Here is a 14702-nt window from a genome sequence, read left to right as displayed (position 1 = left end):
TTTGTTAGATATTAGGATTGTTACCTCCACTTGTTTCTTAGGTCCATTTGATTGAACTTAGGTTTTTTTTGCATGGCAATAGACATGGATCTATCTAGAGTCTTTTACATGCCAATATCCAGTTATGCCAGTTCCATTTGTTGAATATACTTTTTTCCATTGTATAATTTTAGCTTCTTTGTCAAAAAAATCAAGTGTTTGTAGGTGTGTGGGTTAACATCAGGGTTTTTAATTCAATTCCCTTGGTCTGCCTGTCTTTTTTTGTGTCAATACCAAGCTGTTTTCAGGACTATAGCTCTATAATAGAGCTTGAAGTCATGGATGTTGATGCCTCCAGAAGTTCCTTTATTGTAAGGGTTGTTTTTGTTATCCTGAGTCTTGTTTTTCCATATAAAGTTGATTATTATTCTTTCATGATCTGTGAAACATTGTGCTAGTATTTTGATGGGGATTACGTTGAATCTGTAGATTGCTTTTGGCAACATTGCCATTTTTAGTATATTGATCCTACCTATCCAAGAACATTGGAGATCTTTCCATTTTCTGGTACCTTCTTTAATTTCTTTAAAGATTCAAAGTTCTTGCTATCCAGGTCTTTTACTTGTTTGGTTAGTGTTATCCCCAGATATTTTATGTTTTTTGGGGCTATTGTAAAGAGTGATGTTTCTCTGATTTCTTTCTCAGCCCACTTACTGTCTTTATATATAAAAGAGCTACTGTTTTTTTTTTTGAGTTAATCTTGTATCCTGCCACTTTGCTGAAGGTGTATTATCAGCTGTAGTAGTTCCCTGGTAGAGTTTTTTGGGTCACTTATGTAAACTGTCATATCATCTGCAAATAGTGAAAGTTTGACTTCTTCCTTTCCAGTTTGTATCCCCTTGATTTCTTTTTGTCTTATTGCTCTAGCTAGAACTTCAAGTACAATGTTGAAGAGATATGGAGAGAATGGACAGGCTTGTGTTGTTCCTGAGTTTAGAGGAATTTTGTTGAGTTTCTCTCCATTTAGTTTGATGCTAGCTGTTGATTTACTGTATATTGCTTTTATTATGTTCAGGTAGGTTCCTGTTATCTCTGGTCTCTCCAGGACCCTTATCATGAAGGGGTGTTGGATTTTGTCAAAGGCTTTTTCAGCATTGAGTGAGGTGATCATGTGGTTTTTCTTTTGCAGTTTGTTTATATGGTGAATTACCTTGATATATTTTTATATGTTGAACCATCCCTGCAGTCCTGGGATGAATCCTACTTGATCATGGTGTGCCCTGACCCACAGGACATTCAATGTGGGTCTGGTGGACACCTAGGAGAAAGATGGAGGACAGGGGATGCGAGAATGGATGCCAAGTTAGGATTCTGATCAAGGCGATGTCTTTATTCATCATAAAGGTATTTATATAGGAGAAGTGAAGAGAGGAAGTGTGGAAGGTGTACTTGCAGCTGCAGGGGCAAGAGGTCAGTGGGAGAGGTGGTCTGCTGTGTTGCCTGGCAACCTAATCTACAGGGCAAGAGGTCAGGGGTAGGAACCCCTATGTTGCTTGATAACCTGACAGCAGGGTCTGATCCTATCTATTACAATTTACTATTGCTCAGCCCTATCTTCTGAGGACCTTGTAGTTTTCCAATTAGACTAATTTTAACTGACAGATAAACTGCAAGCCTGTTTCTTAGAATTTGCTTTATGTCAGAAGAGGTGACAGGGTGGTCTTAGTGTCATGTCTTCTCTATGATTACGTGATACAGCCTGGCTGACTGATGGCTGGAGGTCCCTGACAAACTGTAGTTGAAAGATTTCTGTCCCACCTTTTAGTTCTCACAAAGGCCAAATATGAATTATAATTATTTGGCCAATGGCTCAGGCTTCTTACTGGCTAGCACTACCTCTAAATTTATATCTTTCTAATGTTCTATGTTTTACCATGATGCTTGTGCCTTGGTACCTCACATCCTACGCCTCTGGTGGCTAAATGCCATCTCTCTGACCTTACCTTTTTTCTGTTTTCATCTCTGTTTGGATTTCCTACCTATTTAAATTCTGCCTGGCCATTGGTCAATTCAATTTAATTTATCCACCAATGAAGGCAACATATATTCTCTGGATACAGAAGGATATCCTCTAGCATGAATAGCAGAGTTGAGATACAACTTCTTGGGGATCTGGACCAGAAGGGACTGAGTACATGCGTTTTCCCCAGTACCCTTAGGCCTGTGCCTACCCCTACTGTGTCATAGAAAAATGAAGATGGAGAAGAACAAGCCATGGGAGATAAGCCCAACTGCTTCTTAGACCAGGGCCTTTTGTCTCAGCAACAGGTATGGACTTGGAAAAGCCTAATGTCTTAAACCTAATCAAAGAATTACCTCAACCAAAGAATGTTAAGAGTGTGACAGATAGGCTTTCCCATGGAAGAGTGTACTAATTGGCTATCCAGTACCAAATGTTGAACCCTGAAAACATGCACACAAGTTAGATTATATAGACAGTGTAGGTTGTATATGTGAATATAGGAATTTATATGTAGCTATATGTATGTATGTAACAATAAGGTAAGAGGGCATAGTTTGAAAGAGCAGAGAGTCCTGTATGGGAGGGTTTGGGTAGAGGAAAGGAAAGGGGAAGTGATTTAATCATAATCTTAAGAAATACTAAAAATTGCAAAGATTAAAGAAAAATATGAACTCTATTAAATTTGAAATCCTAGCTAGACATTGATAAAATTCTAGATATAACTGAAACATGGCCATTAAACCAAGAAGGGATACACACATTAAACCAGCCTTCAAAACAAGGACATTGAAACGGCATCAAAATCTTTTCACAACTATACAATCCTTGGATACATATGGATCCACAGAACAGTTCTAACAGACCTTAAAAGAAGAATAAACAATACTTTTCCAATTAAAAGGGAAAATAGAAGTGGAAGAAATCCTTTGAAACCTGTTGAAACCAGATTCATTTTACTAAGGAAGCTTTCTGTAGACTCTGAAAACAAAATAAAGGAGAAAAAACTGCTTCAGCATTATTGTAGGTAGTAGCTGTTTTTCCTCTACGGTTATGAGGTGTCCGTTCATGGGTTCTTGCGTAGGTCTATTGTGCAATGAATGAGCTCCCTGAAGTTGAGTGGATTTTATGTCCAATTAGGTAGCTGTTGTCTCTTCCCTAGATGCATGTGTATCTATGACACTGTTAGAATGGCTTTCTATGCCTTTTGTGTAGTTTTCCACCTTTTTATCTGGATAAGGCAATTCATAATATGTGTCCCTTGCATAGTACCTCCCAAATTTATGATGTTCTTTCTCCAGGAAGCAGCTTCCAGACCAATGACACTTTGATGACCATAGGTCTTCAGCAATAGGATCTCACCCTGATATTCTAGCTGGTAACCATAAAGCAAGGGCATTAGCTTCTATTTATTTGAATGTCTCATGGAATACACTAACAACTCTAGGTGATATTTTCATAGCTGCTACTGGGTGGTTTTAGTTAATACACAGGTTTAGGGGGTGCAATATCCCACTATGTGGAGTAACTGCTCTAAAACAACGTGTTTCTATGTATTTTTATATAAGTATATAAAATGGGTTTTGAACATAACACCAGTGGCACAAACACTGAGATCGAAAATTAATAAATAGGACCTCCTGAAACTAAAAAGTTTCTGTAAGGCAAAGGACACAGACAACAAGACAAAAAGGCAGTCCACAGAATCGTAAAAGATATTCACTAACCCCACATCTGACAGAGAGCTAATCTCCAAAATTTACAAAGAACTCAAGAAGCAAGTCTCCAAAACACCAAAGGATCCAATTAAAAGGTGGGATACAGAACTAAATAGAGAATTCTCAATAGAGGAGGCTAAAATGGCCAAGAGACACCTAAGAAAGTGCTCAACATCCTTAGCCATCAGGGAAATGCAAATCAAAACAACTCTGAGATACCATCTCACTCCTGTCAGAATGGCTAAAACTCAAAAACTCCAACAACAGTTTATGCTGGAGAGGATGTGGAGAAAGGGGAACACTCCTACACTGCTGATGTGAATGCCGACTTGTACAGTCTCTTTGGAAATCAGTATGGAGATTCCTCAGGAAAACGGGAATTAATCTACCACTAGACCCAGCAATTCCACTCTTAAGCATATACCCAAAAGATGCACATTCCTATAACAAGGGCATCTGCTCCACTATGTTCATAGCAGCATTATTTGTAATAGCCAGAACCTGGAAGCAACCTAGATTCCCCTCAACTGAAGAGTGGATAGAGAAAATGTGGTACATTTACACAATGGAGTACTACTCAGCAGAAAAAAACAATGGAATCTTGAAATTCGCAGGTAAATGGATAGCACTGGAAGAAACCATCCTGAGTGAGGTAACCCAGTTGCAAAAAGACAAACATGGTATGTGCTCACTCATATATGGATTTTAGACATGGATCAGGATAGTTCCAGTCTGCACTTCCACTGATAGAGAGTCTGGGAAACAGGAAAGAACCTAAAAGATATGCATAGTACCCAAGAGAAGAGGAATGAGGCAAGATCCTCTGAACAGATGGGGAACACGGTGAAGGGTGGGGGGAGTGGGAGCTGGGAAGAAGAGAGGGGGAGACGAGGAAGAGAGAGTAGGTCATGGGGGAACAGGAAGGTTGAGTGGGGGGGTAGAATAGGGGGAAGAGGGAGTCATAGGTTACAAGACAGATCAGGCATCAGTGTGACCTCTAGTGATCTAAAGGGATGACACCAATTGGCAAGCTAAGCAATAGTGGAGAGACCACCTCGAATGCCCATTCCTGATAATGAACTTGATGTCTATAACCATCCGGGAGCCTTCATCCAGTGACTGATGGAAGCAGAGACAAACACCCACAGTTAAGCACTGAGCTGAACCCAAGGAACACAGTGACAGAGAGGAGCGATGAGCAAATTGGCAAAGAACGGGCTGGCAAAACCAGCAGAGACAGCTGATCTGAACAGGGGAGAGCTCTTGGACCCCAGACCCACAGCGGGGAGGCCAGCATGGGACTGATCTGGACCCCCGAATGTGAGTGTCAGTGAGGAGTCCTGGGCAACCTATGGGGCCCTGAGCAGTGGATCAGTGTTTATCCCTGGAATACAAACAGACATCGTGTGCCCATAGCACAAAGAGGGATGCTCTCTCAGCCTGGACTCTTAGGGGAGTGCCTGGACCCTACCCTGAGTGAAATGACAAGACTCTAGATATCCCCTATGTGGAAGGAATTGGCAATAGGGTGGGAGGTTGGGGGGATGCGGGGTGCGGGAGGAGGGGAGGGATAGGAAACTGGGATTGACATGTAAAACAAGCTATTTAAAATTAAAATAAAAATTAATTAAAAAATGGGTTTTGCTCTTACTGCTAATACTTCCTTACTGCTATGTCCCTTTTCCTCCCTATGCATTGTTCTCCCTCTTACTTCCCTTTTTGTATTCCTCCCTCCCTTTCCTTCTCTCTCTAGTAGTCATTTCCTCTTCCCCAGTCAAGCCCACCCCCTTTTATTGTTCCCCTCATAGCACCTGTGTCCTGCTATTTTGCTCACTGAAGCTGCATCTCTTTCTCCCATGATGCTCCATTACTACTTTCCTGGTCTCTGTGGATACTCAAGGTAAACACTGAAACCAAGAAGATTTGATTCTATTATTACCAGTAGCACAGACACTGAGACTGACAATTAATAAATGGGGCCTCCTGAAACTCAGAAGCTTTTGGAAGGTAAAGAACACAGTCAGCACAACAAAATGGCAGCCCACAGAATGGGAAAATATATTCACCAACCCCACATCTGACAGAGGGCTGATTTCCAAAATTTACAAAGAACTCAGGAAGCTAGTCACCAAAACACTAAATAATCCAATTAAAAATTGGGGTATAGAGATAGAAAATTCTCAATAGAGGAGTCTTAACTGGCTGAGACACATAAGTCTTTAACATCCTTAGCCATCAGGGAAATGCAAATCAAAACAACTCTGAGATATCATTTTACTCCTGTCAGAATGGCTAAAATAAAAAAGACCAATAATAGTTTATGCTGGAGAGGATGTGTAGAAAGTGGAACACTTTTCCACTGCTGGTGGGAGTGCCAACCCGTACAGCTACTTTGGAAGTCAGTATGGTGGTTCCTCAGGAAAATGGGAATCAGTCTACCATAAGGTCCAGCAATCCATCTCTTAGGCATATATCCAAAGGATGCACATTCATACAATAAGGATATCTGTTAAACTATTTTCATAGCAACATTATTTGTAATAGCCAGAACCTGGAAGCAATCTAGATGCCCCTCAACTGAAGAATGGATGGATAAAATGTGGTACATTTACACAATGGAGTACTACTCAGTGGAAAAAAAACAATGGAATCTTGAAATTCCCAGGCAAATGGATAGAACAAGAAGAACCCATCCTGAGTGACATAACCCAGTCACAAAAAATGGTATGTACTCCCTCATATATGGGTTTTAGACATAGAGCAAAGGAGTACCAGCCTACAATCCACCTGAGAAGCTAGGAAACATGGAGGACCCTAAGAGAGACAACACACATGGTCCCTTGGTGAAGGGGAAAGGGACAAGATCATCTGAGCTAATTGGGAGCATGGAAGAGGGGAGAGGAAGTTAGAAGAAAGTGAATGGGAGAAGAGTCAGGGAGAGAGCAGGAAGATCAAGTCAGGGGAAGAAAGAGGAGAGAAAGAAAAGAAATACCATAATATAGGGAGTCAGTATAGGTTTTCTTTTTTGGTTTTACGAGACAGGGTTTCTCTGTTTTGGAGGCTGTCGGTCAAGCCTGGCCTCGAACTCACAGAGATCCGCCTGCCTCTGCCAAGGCGTGCGCCACCAACGCCCGGCTTGGGAGTCAGTATAGGTTTAAAGAGAAATATGGCACTAGGAAAATATCCAGAGATCTACAAGTTTGACCCCAACTAACAATCTAAGCAATAGTCGAGAGGCTACCTTAAATGCCCTTCACCGATAATGAGATTGATGTCTACCTTATATGCCATCCTAGAGCCTTTATCCAGTAGCTGATGGAAGCAAAAGCAAACACCCACAGTTAAACATTGCACTGAACTCAGTTTCAGAGAGGGAGTGATGAGCCAAGGGGTCAAGACCAGGCTGGAGAAATCCACAGAAATAGTTGACCTGAACAAGGAGTTGCTCATGGACCCCAGACTGATAGCTGGGAAACCCACATAGGACTGTTTCAGAACTGTCCCTGAATGAGGATGCCAGTTTGGATGTCTGATTAATCTATGAGGCCTCTGGTAGTGGATCAGTGTCCCAACCCGCAGGACATTCAACGTGGGTCTGGTGGACACCTAGGAGAAAGATGGAGGACAGGGGATACAGGAATGGATGCCAAGACAGGATTCTGATCAAGGCGACAACTTTATTTCATCACAAGGGGATTTATATAGGAGAACTGAGGAGGGGAAGGGGGAAGGTGTACTTGCACCTGCAGGGGCAAGAGGTCACTGGGAGAGGTGGTCTGCTGCGTTGCCTGGCTACCTAATCTACAGGGCAAGAGGTCAGGGGTAGGAATTTCTATGTTGCCTGCTAACCTGACAGCAGGATCCGATCCTATCTATTATAATTTACTACTGCTCAGGCCTGTCTCCTGAGGACCTTGTAGTTTTTCCAATTAAGCTAATCTTTAACTGACTGGTAAACCCCAGCTTGTTACTTGGAATTTGCTTTATGTCAGAAGGGGTGGCAGGGTGGTCTTAGTGTCACATCTTCTCTATGAGTACGTGATACAGCCTAGCTGATTGATGGCTGGAGGTCCCTGACAGATCAGTATTTATCCCTTGTAAGAGGAAACAGAGGACATTTGTCTTTCTGGACCTGGGTGGCCTCACTAAATGTAATCAGTTTCATTTCCATCAATTTATTTGCATATATCATTGTCCTTTAGAGCTGAAATTTATTGTATGGTTAAACAATATTTTCATCATCCATTAACCAGCTGAAGGTTAGCTAGGCTGCTTTCATTCCTTAACTATTGTGGATAGAATGATTAGAGACATGGCTGAGCAGGTACAGCTGTAGTTGGGTATCAAGTCTTTTTTTTTGCATAGCTTCATTGTATAGAATATCTAATTTAAGCCTTTTTGAGAAAATTTCACCCTGATTTTCAGAGGGGTGGCATCACTTTGAAGCCCACACAGACTGGTGAATTTCCCCTTCCCCTTTACCAGGATTTGTTTTTAGCTCTAGAGTAGGTTTGAGAACTTCCTTAGTTTGATATTTTTGTGTTTATTATTTGGTGACAACTTGGAATCAAATTTAGATTTACCTTTTTATTATCATTCATAACAATAGCATAAAATTATGGTAGGTAACAAAAATCAGCTGATATTTTTCCAGTAGAATAATTTTTAGTCAAAAGGTGACAGAAGCCCTCCCTTTAAATGCCATTTTTTTTCAATAAATAATGCTCCTTTTCAAGTAAGATAGATAAGATAAAGGTGTCTTAGTCTATAACTCTTATTTATTTCAATTATAAAAATTAATGTGTCTCCCTTATAATCAGACTGGAACTATGGATGGTATCTGCAATAATTAAGGCTGTTGCTGATTGCTGGACTCATAATTTGGGTAAATACTAAACAGTAGGCTCAAGATCCCTTACCCAGTAAAAGTAAATCCTGCTACATAAAGGACTTGGAAACCCACAGCACTCTTTGAAACATCTGCAGATCAGCAGAGTGAGGCTCATGTGGACCAGCAGGGCTGCTCCTTCAAGGGCTGATTGTGACCTCCAAGGAGCTTGTCCACCATGGTCCACATGGTCTGTACCTGAGAATCTTACCATGATTGCCAAATGACTCTGTGTCAAAACAGAAACCAAACAAAACAGAAACAGCTCTCATCAGCAAGACTTTGGATCCATCCAGGCTCATATAGTTAGCTATGTGTCATCTGGCCAGCCATGAGTCCACTGGATACAGGGGAAGGGATACCAGTTACTTATGCTAGGCTGCCTGTCAAAATGAACCAGAGACAATAGAGACAGCAGGGTGCTACAGGAGGGCCATACTTTATTGACAGAAGTCTGAAGGGCATGGTTGGCCAGCAGGAATTCACCTTGTACATACATGGTCTTGGCCACACAACCCTTAAGCACCATTCATAAATAGGGACAAACTCTGCACAGCTGGCCCCTCTACACATGCACTGAGGAGGAGCCTACTGGGTAAGAGGTGTCATGTTCAGCATGGCAATAAATCAGTCCCATTGGTGCTGGTCTTGAACATCTCCAAGATGATCAGGAAGCTTTTATGCTGTCATCCTGACTGATGTTCCCTTCTACCAGCTCTGAGGAGACCATGAGGCAGCACAGCAGGTGCCCAAGCTAGCCTCCATTGGACGATGTCCGCTTTGACAGCTCTAAAAAAGGAACTTCCAATCCCGTTGAGGTACTCTTTGTAAATGGAGTCCCTCTGCAGGGAAGGCTGGTACTGAACACAGTCAGCTTGTCACCGTCCACAGCTAGCAGCAGAAATCAGATGAAATTGTGTGGGGATTGAACCAAAGGTGGCCCATCCTGGATGGATGGGTGCTTCTTGGGATACACTGTAAAGACCACCAGTGCACTGTTTTTGTTTTTCAAGCAGAGAAACTGTAACTCAGTATGGGGTACAAAATTTTTACCTCACTCGGTGGTGGAGAACTGGTCCAGCATGTTGGTGCAACCCTTGCACACAGTGGAGTGCAGAAGTAGTGCTGAGACTTACAGTAGTTTTGCACTTCACAGGGAATGAGGGCCAGAAGCTTTTAGAGGTGGGGATGACCCCATTGCTCAGGTACTCTACTAGACTTCTTCAGGGCTCTGGACAAAAAGGCTACTTTCTTGGGAGAATTTGGTCAATGAAACTGAACACTTTAGCCAGATTTTTGAACAACTCCTCAGCCACCTCTGCTTTCTCCTGGGACTCAGGACCAGTACTTGCAGGTCGGCTGCACTCTTCTTCTGGCCATGACTGAAGTAGAGCAATGCTGCTGATACGTGAACTCCTGGCCCCACATTGTGCTTGCTACTGGATATGTATCTGAAGACTATCAGGTAAATCTGGTGTGGCTCAGAGTAGTCACCCTACTGAATACTCACACACTGCTTGCCTTCCATGTCTTGGAGGCACCTTTGTGGGAGACCTACTCTTCTGTCATCGCCAACACCAATACTTTGGTCCTCTGAGTTCTTGAGAAATGCTTTGACAGGTGATGTTGGCAAGCCTCATTATTTCCTTCCCTTTGGCTCCTACAAGAATTCTACCAGAAATGATTTTTTTAGCAGAAGGTACAATTTATGCCTACTTCCTCTCATCTGCCTATTTCAGTGTGAGAAACACTATTTCCCCAGATAACAAGTAATACTGAGCCTCACCCTCCACCTGTAGTTCAGAAGTGTGTAGGTTTTCAGCAGTTTTGAGGGTTCTAAGGACTCTGAGAATGCAATGGTGATTCCATGCTCCAGCTGCCTGTCTGAGTCAGAGTAGTAGTGCAGGACAACCCAAGGAGCACTCCCCTGCATCATCTGCTGGTACCTATTAATGTTATTGTCACTAACACTGAAGCCACTCTACAGGATGCAAGGGATTCTGGCTGTTGATACAAGAGACATGGAGAATGAGGATGTTTCTGCCAATACAGCCTGAGAAAAGGAATGTGCCAAAGCAGAAATCTCAGTGAAATGTAGTGGGACGTTTTCCATCCCATCTCTTAGTTCTCACATAGGCCAAATATTAGTTATAACCTTTGGCCGATGGCTTAGGTTTCTTACTGGCTAGCTCTACATCTAAATTTATACCTTTCTAATGTTGTATATTTTACCATGATGCTTGTGCCTTGGTACCTCACATCTTATGCCTCTGGTGACTACATGCCATGTCTCTGACCATACATTCTTTCTGTCTTCATATCTTTTTGGCTTTCCTACACGGTTAAATTCTGCCTGGCCATTGTTCAAATAAATTTTATTTACCCACCAAGAAAAGCAACATATATTCTCTGGATACAGAAGGATATCCCCTGTCATGAACAGCACAGTTGAGGTACAAGTTCTTGGGGATCTGAACCAGAAGGGACTAAGTATAGGAGTCCTCCCTAGTATCCTTAGGCCTGTCTCTACCTGTACTGTGTGATAGAAAAATGAAGATGGAAAAGTCCAAGCCATGGTCGGTATGTCCTACTGCTTCTTAGACCAGGGTATTCTGTCTGGGATACCTCATTATCTCATCTCCAGGGACCTCACAGTAGAGGCCTAGCCATGCAACTGAGTTCTCCTTAACTCCTCCCAGTGATTGATTCACAGTGTGAGTTCCTGAAACAGCAAGGAGGTGAAGTGAATGACTTTGTCCCATGGAATATAAAAGCAGGTGGTAACACATCCAGGCTTCTGGGGCAAGACCTCTTTCAGATCCTGATCATCACAAAGAGTGGAGGACTCAGTCATCAGGAGCCATGTCTGTTACAGCTACCACATGTGAGCACCTGTCCTGCAGAATCGCCAGAGACCCAGCACACTCCTTTAAGTCTCAGAGTAGTCATCACCTTTCACAGAAGTTCATCAGACCAAGGATGAATAGATATGTCTTTATAATATAGAGGAGGAGGCACCTGTTTGGGAGGCTGTGTGTAACAGGGGCTTTCAGTAGTGAGGTAGACCTGGATAAATGTCCCAGGAGATGACAAAGCATGACCTAGAAAAGACAGCAAATACCAATACAGGGACTTATGCAGATGTTAGGCATAGTGCAAAACCAGGGCTGAGAAGACATACATGGCTTTAAAGCAAACATGTCAATGTGTTCTAGAGATATTTAACCACATTTCTGCCCAATGTCTCCTCTGCCATTAGCCACTCAACTGTGAAAATTGTTTTGTGCTGAACCTGTGCATACCCTTATGCTTGAAGACCACATTTGAATGTGACTGATATAAACCAACAGAAGAGAGCTAGGGAAAGGCAGAAATGGGAAAGATCTTGGAGGTATAGCAATGACCCACTAAACCTGAGTTGTGAAAGCAGGTGATAATACAGGGTACAAGACGGGTTGTTGACAGTGACTTAGGAAACAATGCATGTCTGAGGAACTGATTGAGGTTAGTTACATATTAACCACAAGAGACATGAAAACATGTGACACAATTCAGACACAGAACTTCACAAAATCATTCACAAAATCATTCTCTATCAGTGAAATGCACCAAGCAGAGAATGATATTCATAGATTTAATAGAACAGTGCCAACTCCAAAGGATTCCATTTCATGATATATTCTATGGGAAGCATTTGGATATAGTACTGGTCAAGTGTATCCATTGTTGTCTGTTTTATTACATTTTATGATCACTTAGAGTAATCGAATGAAAGCTAAAAGATAATGTGCGCTGAAGCTGCTTTAAAAGCATCAGTGTAGACACAAACTGTTGCAGACATGAAGAAGGATCAAGCTCCAGGATGCTCAGAATCCTCTTGTCTCTGTCACCTTGAGAAACTCAGCTTGCCAGACTTGAATGTAATATTCAGACTTCCTCTATCAGGTCACAACTCACAGATGTGCAGGGTGCCTATATTACCTGATACATATATAGAATAATAAAAACAGCTGGAGTCTGTTGGAAAAAGTCATGAGGACACAAAAAAGAGATCACAACTCCCAATTAAGTTTTTCAATGAAGTCAGTTCTTACCAGAAGGGTAGATGCTCACAGAAAAGTCAGAGCAAGCATACCTGCACAGTATGGCTTCCCTTTGAAACCTGATCCAAGGAGGAATGTTGTTGTTCACATTAGCTGAGGTCCAGCTTCACAGGACATTCACAGTTGGCTAGTTTGGACAAGAATTTCAAAAGTAAAAGGAAATTATACTCAGCACAATATAATCTAAAGAATATAAGAATATGAAAGTATGTAAGAGAAAAAGTCCAAGTAACATGTAAAGGGAGAAGTATTAGAATAAGATAATGAGCTACTATGACTGTCAGTAGAACTAGGCTGAGCAAGCTGCCATGTAGGACTTGATCATGGCTACAGGTGCAAGATGTGATCAATCAAGTGTATCCCGCACAAACTGATAAGCAGTCACAAAGGACCATCAAGATCTGCAGAGAAGTACAAATGGTTGGTGTACATCAAGATTAGGATGCGGAAACTCATGCTCTCATGTTCTACCACAGGAGATACACAGTGGACACCAGTTTACTACCCCTGAATGGTCCTGCAAGAGTAGACTACTACAGAAATCATGTAAGCTGGGGTGCCTCTGGTGACACAAGAACATGCTCCCTATGGGAAGGGTGGGCAGGAGAAGACTGCAGACAGCTCACCCAGCCAAGTTGCACACAATACCTCAGCTGTGCACCTGTAACTCCTTGACCATGAAGTTTCATTCTATTCCTAATCCCAAAGGAGGCAATAGACTCAGAAAATTGTCAAGTTAACTGGCGTTGTCTGGGCAGTGATGGTCCACAGTCCTATAAATCTCTACTTACCTATTCACAGTAGAAAGAACTATCTTGTCCTTTACTCAGAGTCAAGGAATCCCTTATGGGGACATGAAATTTGTATGTTTGAATAATCCTTGGATGGGGGAATAGCATCTTGAGTCCTGAAGGAAGAAGGCTTTGAAGAGAAATACACAGATTTCATGAGATCATTCCAAGACTGGGTCAGAGAGACATAGGAACAGACTCCTGGGAAGCATGAGGCTTCTGTTATTTGTAGTCACACCTTGACTGAGCATCTCAGGACAAGAGCAGAATTACCAGGCAGCAATCAGGCTGGATTGCACAAGAAAGATATGGTCTTCTTGTTTTGTGTGCCCATGTCTCATAAACCCCAAAACTCCTTCAGGGAAGTTTTGATCCTTCTCCTGCTTGGATGTGGCCCCTCTCATCAGCCCCATACTCATCCCTTACTTTCCTTCTGTTACACTGGAATTTCCTCTGGACAGATCTCCTCCTCTTCATTCACATGCATGCCCTTTCCTCCTCTGCTTTTCTCTTATGATATGCTCCCCTCTTCTTCCTCTCCCCTCCTCTTACTGTCCCTCATTAACACCTAACAGTAAGGAGTGAAAAGATTTCTTTGAATCTTCTCATTAATTCTGTTGACAGAAAAGAGGGGAGAAGTTGATGTGGACCCAGAGTCATGTAGGGCACTTACTTTCCTTCTGTGGACTGTGGAGCAGGATGGATTCCTCTTCATGCCCAGGTGAATAAGGGGCTGGCTCCATTGCCCAGCCACTGGTGCTGCAGACCAATGAAATCAAGCCTCCCTCTCTTCATGGGAGGATGTTGACATAGCTTGTTCTCAGGTTGCTGGAGGTGTATGGCATGTAGAAGAGGTTTGGGGCACACCTCCTTTCTGTTCTGGCCTGGTTCCCTCCAGTGTCTGTTATGCCCCACCAGGCTGAACAAAGACCTATGGTTTATGAACCACATGTGTGGGCCTCACCTTCGACCCTTGAAAAGACACAAACAAAGGACTGTTTCACTGACTTGGATATAGAAGGAATTAGAAAAGAGTGGCCCTGTGCTGCCACAGCTCTCGCCACCAGATTCCTCCCTTCCTAACCTGTGCTCCCTTTCACAAAGCCCTGCTTCCTCCCATCTCCCTGAATCCTTCTGCCTGGAAACAACCTCTGCTGTCTGCTTCTGGCTCAACTTCCCCAGACTCCTCATGATCAGAATTCA

At 42.5% G+C, this 14702-nt stretch overlaps 1 long non-coding RNA gene and 1 pseudogene across 1 annotated transcript; both read right to left on the bottom strand.

Annotated features, from left to right (window-relative positions):
• Positions 1 to 9238: 9238 nt before the first annotated feature.
• On the bottom strand, positions 9239 to 11180 carry LOC121132764 (annotated as a pseudogene).
• A 1150-nt stretch (positions 11181 to 12330) lies between these two features.
• Positions 12331 to 14470, bottom strand: LOC121141803. The gene is made up of 3 exons (XR_005878738.1): positions 14173 to 14470; positions 12741 to 12835; positions 12331 to 12586 (listed from the first exon to the last, which is right to left on the bottom strand). It is a non-coding gene; the product is annotated as an uncharacterized LOC121141803 (long non-coding RNA).
• Positions 14471 to 14702: the final 232 nt, after the last annotated feature.

This window comes from Mesocricetus auratus, unplaced genomic scaffold (assembly GCF_017639785.1).
Source record: "Mesocricetus auratus isolate SY011 unplaced genomic scaffold, BCM_Maur_2.0 Super-Scaffold_100008, whole genome shotgun sequence".
NCBI classification, from domain to species: Eukaryota; Metazoa; Chordata; class Mammalia; order Rodentia; family Cricetidae; genus Mesocricetus; species Mesocricetus auratus.
Note: the sequence above shows the minus strand (reverse complement) of the source record. Positions and strands in the feature narration are given on the sequence as shown.